The following is a 5,998-nucleotide window of genomic DNA, read 5'->3' on the forward strand; positions in this document are numbered from 1 at the left end:
TTTTTTGAGCTAGATAAAAATGGTCCACTGGAAAGAGAACTGGCACAAAAGACATAGGACTTAGATTCAAGTCCTGCCTCAGATTTACTATGTGTGTGACCTTAGGCAAGTCACTTTTCAATTTCCTCATCTGTAAAATAAGGGTTTAAGATGATTTCTATATCCCTTGAGCTCTAGATCTATGATCCTATGATTTCTGGCCCTAACTGTCGCTTTACATGTTTTAGGTACAAGTCCCACAATGAAGAGGTTTAATTATTTCTTCTTATCTCCTCTGCTTGAGATCAGGGTAAGTGGCTATGAGAAGTCAATGATAATTCCACAAGATGGCCCATGGTCCCAACAGTAGGGTTTGTGATGAATTAAGCCCAAAACATAATGTTCTCCACATTTTACAGAATATATTCTGTAAATACACAACAAATTGATTGAAATAGCCAAACACAGTAACCTTACATGGTATTACTAAATAATTTATTTGAAAAATAACAACATTTAGTGCAAGATGTAGACATATACATACCTAGGTACAATTCACTGCCTTTCTCACTAATTTTTATTATTCTACTTTAATCTTAACCCTCTTTTCCATTTAGGTTTGAGAGAGACAAACCCTTCCCTCCTGCTCTCACCTACTTGCTCTTCTTCTAAAATACCAGGCTTTTAAATGCAGGGACTTAGCTGAGAAGGTAGCTGCCAGCCAGGCATGATTTAAGGGGTACCCAGAAGGTTGCCATTCCCAAAAAATGCTGTCCCCATTCTGTTGGCAATCCTTTACTTCTTAACTCATTGATGCCTTTTCATCCTTCTGTGGTCTTGCTCAAAGTTTTCCATGAATTCTTCATAGATGATCCAACCAATGTGCAGACCTTTTGATCTTTGAGTCCCCATGTACCACTTGAGTTATCCATCTGTTTTCTCATTCTCACTACAAGGGGGGTCCACATCCTCTTCTGGGCTAGTCCCCACTTTGATGCCTTTCAAGCCACATCTTATGCACAAGCCATCACTGGTAGCATGCTACAAACAATTCACTACTGCCATGCATCTTTCCTTTGCCCATGAGGTTGTCTTTAACTGAGTCTTCTGAGAATGAGGTGTTCCATGATCAGCATTCTTATGTTACTGGGAAAATACAGTGTTTAAGAATTGGGTTTTCACTACAGTGCAGTTTGGGATCACTAAAAGTGAAGCATTACACAATTCACTATGTGCAATTCAACCTAATCTTTTCCCATGAAATTCTGGGTCTAGCTCATTGCCCATAAAACATATACCAGTGAATTAGCTAGTTGGACTGCCTTCTACCACCATGACATAATTTGAGGAATGTCCATTTTTCATCCACTTTGTTCTTCCATATTGGATACACTAAGAACTTTCACATTTCTAGATATTTCACTGTCAGTCAGCCAGCAAGCATTCAAATGCTTACTAGATACCAGGCACTATACTAAATATTAAGTGTATTCCTTGGCTTGATGCAAGTCACTTGTAAATAGGAGCATTTGGAGAACTTTGCCTTCAACAAGAAATCCTTTCATTTAGGCTATGCAGGACCACTGCCATATTGAATTGCATTTATTTTACCACATTGAACTACTCAGCCCTATTTTAGCTGTAAATAAAACTAGAAGCTGTAACAAAGCCACAGCAAAGTGGAAGAAGAGCTGGTAGATCTCCTTCAGAGAAGTAAATAAGTGAGATGTTAAGTTGTTTTCATCACACTCCAAGGCAAAAAGAAATATCATTTCATGCTGTGCTTTATTATCTTATCTTTCAGTGTTCACCGATTTCACAAACCACAGCAAAGATGAATAAAGCTTATATACCAATAAACATTGCAGAGGAAAGGGTAGAAAATATTTTTTAAAAGAACTTGATAAGATTCTCTAAACTAAGTCAACAATTTTGATGCTTAAGTGGTCATATGAGGATGATAAAAACTACATTGGAGAATATGGTTCGGGACCAAGAAATAAAAGGGGTCAAATTGTATAGCCCACTCAGAAGTCTCATTATCAATAAATCATGAACATTTTCAATAGAAGTGTTAGAAAGCACTTCCTGGGCCAAATATCTAACATACCTTAAAAGATAGGAAACCACAGGTACACTGTAGCAGTGATTTTGGAATCAGTTGATGTTATACAATCAAATCAATTACTGATTACAGCAAAGGTTAAAACAAGCATCAGATTGTTGGGGGAGGCAGTCCTACAAAAACAGGAAATGGACTAAAGACATTGCTTTTATCACTATTTCCTAGAAAAGTCTAAATTATGCTAACTAGTTGTCACAAGGAGACCAAAAGAGGCCAGAAACTGCCACAGGTGATAAACACTCAACTTTTCGAGGCAGAGACATAGCAGCCACAGGTAGTGGTAGTTTAGAATGTGAGTCATTTGCAAAACTATTTAGAGAAGGACAGAAGACCAGTGTCACTAGTCATTGTCACAAGACAAGCAAAAGCAGTGAATGAATGCATGGAATTCCAAAGGTCTTGGTGTGAGATCCAGGTAAGTTAGATCATACCAAGAACACCTGTAGTTAAACCCAGAAAGACATCCAATAGATGTGAAATGAAGCATATCTTTCAGCGGCTTTACAATGACTGGTTCTTAGGAGGGACAAAAGTAGATCTGGCACATTTGGACTCTTAACCCCTCAGGACCTACCTACTAAGGAGGTGGCAGTGGCCCTTGAGATGATGAAATTGAGTGACTGGATTTGACCCAATTTACACAGAAGTTAATCTATGCTGGAGGTGTCATGATTTTTTTAAAATTACCCCCATTTAAACTCATTTATTGAATGGGTAAACTGAGAGTCAGAATACTGAAGTAAATTGTATCTAATTAGTGGTAGAACTAGGATTCAGACCCAAGTTGTTTGAGTCTGAATCTGATGTTTTTTCCATTACTCTATACTGCCTTTGGAATAATAATATAGATTGTGGAGGGTGTAGACCCCAAAGCATAGGGCGGAGTGAAGCCCTGTCATGATCTGAGAACACTGGCTACCCTGGGCCTAGGCTTTGGGATGAAGCAGGTGGTCCTCTGAGCTAAAGGACCAAACAGGCCCAGGGAGGTGGGAGAAGGCTCTAACAGGGGCTGGAATACTGCAGTAGGTAGGATGATTGTCAGTGATAGTGTGCAAAATTTTCAGCTTTCAGGCTTCTGATTTTGATAAGGAAATCTGCCCATATCTACCCCCACTGAATTAGGCTGGATTTCTCAGAACATAGAGTGGAAATCAAATAAATGAAGAACTGAGGAGTTTTCCTCACTATCCATTGGTACCAGGACAAGCAAGTGTTTTTATCACAGAATATGTGGAGTCTTTCACTGGCATTGCAGGTGATGGCAACTCTCTTCTGGTGCCATAAGCAGGGAAAATGGAGATACAGTCAGCAGAATATCCACACTGGGGTCTGAAATGAAAATTAGCAAAGAGGACAAAAGATAAGAAAAAAGGGATGGACTTAGGAGCTCTCCAAATATATGATCCTAAGTGTCAGAGGTGAGATTTGAACCCGAGACTACCTGATTCCAGGTGTGTCAGTCAATACATCCTGGTATATTGCTTCCCTGTAAGCCTGGATGTTTCAAGAGGATGACGTACTAGATGACTAAAATCATCTAGCTTTGTATTTTTTGTACTCTCAACATACAAAAAAGGATGACCATACCTGCTTTACATTTCATTTATACCATATATGTATATATGGGCAGTATATATGTGTGTAGATGTGTTGTATATATATAATTTTTTCATGTATGTTGTCTCCCCCAGTGGAATGAATGTTTTTGTCTTTCTTTGTATCCTCAGAATTTAACAATGCTTCACAAATGCCTTTTGACTAATTGAGTCATACCTAGAAACTAAACATCCCCCTTCTGGAGGAGGCTTAAGCCGTATTCCCCACTACCACCACCAATAACAGCCATATATACATTGTTGGTGCTTTCCTTCTGAGATTACCTTTTATTTACTACATGTATATGTACACACATATATATATGTACACATATATAAATATATACACATATATACACATATACATGTATATGTACACACATATATATATGTACATATATAAATATATACACATATATACACATATACACACACATATATAGTGTAAATGGAAGGCAGTATATATATATATGTATATATATATATACATATATATACGTATATATGTAGGTATGTGTTTATCTTTGTATTTACACAGTTGTTTTCATGTCTTCTCCATTAGGAGGTGGGCTTCTTAAGGACAAGGACCCCATTTTTGCCTTTCTTTATGCCCCCAGTGCTCAGTACAGTGCCTGGCACACTTAATAAATGTTTGTTAACTGACACATGACAGACGGAGTGTGGTGAACACAATAAGAAAATCTTAATTTACAAGAGGAATACCTGAAATACATAAGGCTGGAATTCTTGTGTGCTAATGCTAAACTCAGTTGACTAATTTATCATAGTGAAAATTGAGTCAAGAATCTCATTCAAGGCTGACTCGGGGGTCCCGTTTAACATTTGTGTTACTGTAAAGAGGAACAAACATCTCTGGCTTTAGTCCAGGCACCCCTTGGCTTGCTTTGTCTTTCTCTCTCCCTCTCCCTCTTCCCTCTCTCTCCCTCCCTTCTCCTTTTCCCTTTTCCCTTCTCCCTCTCTCCCTCTGCAATTTCATTTGCTGCCATGGTAACAGCTTTCATGTCTACACTATTGACTCCTGAATCTCTTATCTCCATCCCTGACGTCATTCTCCCCACCTCCCTCCCCCAAGCTCCAAACTTATCCATATTAAGGTTCCTCAAATTCAATTCCTTTCTATTCAGCAAACACTAATTAAGTGCCCGAAGTGTTCAAAGCGCTTAACCATAAAGGGAGAGGCTGTGATTTACCAACTCCATCCCCTTTCACCTACTGAAAATTTCAGCATGACGCTGGAATATTTAGATCAGTGTGCTCCACTGAGGTTCCCTCCAGTTCCACAAATAAGATCTCATGATGCTATGAGCTCAGGCACACACAGATTCATTTCAATGTCCCCAAATCAGAGTCTCATCTCTAATTACTATCAGCATACCTTATAAGGAGCGCAGCTTGTTTCTTTAAAGGAGTGGACTCAGCCTGCATACCGAAAAATGTTCCAAACCCATTTTCAATTGTAAAATATTCAGCTCCATTCACCCCACCCCGTCCAGCTTTCCCTTCGCGCCACAGTGGCCGAAGCATGAAGTTGGGATGAATGAAAGGCAACCGCGCTTACCTCCTCAAACATTCAAGGGTCGGGTGGAAAGCAGCGGCCCTCCACCATCGGCCCCGCCCACGCATGCCCAAGCCCCATATCTTTTCGCTGGGCCCCCCTCCCCAGCTGGGGGATCTGGGGGTGGGTGTGAGGGAGGGCCGTCGGGGCGGGGCTGCTGTCCTATTCTAGCTTGCTCGCCTCCTGCCACTGCCGGGTCCCCTCGTTCCAGGCCATGTAAACGAAGAGGGCCAGCACTATATGTACGGAGACCACGGCCACGATCGCGGAATAGAAGTAGCTGTCGATGGCAGGCAGGCCCAGCATGCCTTCGAAGAGGTACGTCTTAGACACGAAGTAGAGACAGATGGGCAAGGTGATCATCGCGGCCGTGAAGAGCATCAGAGTCCGCAGGGTGGCCAGCAGCGCGCGACCCTTGCCCAGGCCCGGCGGCTGCAGCATCTGCAGGGCCCGTAGCTTCTTCTCGTCGATGGGGTCCATCTCGGGATCAGGCTGGACAGCGGCTCTGCAGACTGACCGGGAGAATGCCCCTGCTTGGCCACACTGAAGCCGAGGGGCCGCAGCGCCGTCAGCTGACCCTGCTCTGCGCCAGCCTCTCTGCCCCAACACTGAATCCTGGAGCTCACGTGACTTGGGGGGTAATGGAGAGCTGAAGGAGGGGATGCTGTCACATGTGTCTTCCCGGGGTCCCTGGCAACGGCCCCTCCTAATCCGCTGATGGTA

General features: G+C 41.9%; 1 pseudogene across 1 annotated transcript; it reads right to left on the minus strand.

Moving 5' to 3' along the window:
- Positions 1–457: 457 nt before the first annotated feature.
- On the minus strand, positions 458–5,755 carry LOC110203585 (vacuolar ATPase assembly integral membrane protein Vma21 pseudogene; annotated as a pseudogene). The gene is made up of 2 exons (XR_013484460.1): positions 5,279–5,755; positions 458–3,433 (listed from the first exon to the last, which is right to left on the minus strand). The product of XR_013484460.1 is annotated as a vacuolar ATPase assembly integral membrane protein Vma21 pseudogene (transcript).
- Between the last annotated feature and the right edge of the window lie 243 nt (positions 5,756–5,998).

The sequence above is a fragment of the Phascolarctos cinereus genome, unplaced genomic scaffold (genome assembly GCF_003287225.1).
Source record: "Phascolarctos cinereus isolate Bilbo 61053 unplaced genomic scaffold, phaCin_HiC Scaffold_2;HRSCAF=192, whole genome shotgun sequence".
Taxonomy (NCBI): Eukaryota; Metazoa; Chordata; class Mammalia; order Diprotodontia; family Phascolarctidae; genus Phascolarctos; species Phascolarctos cinereus.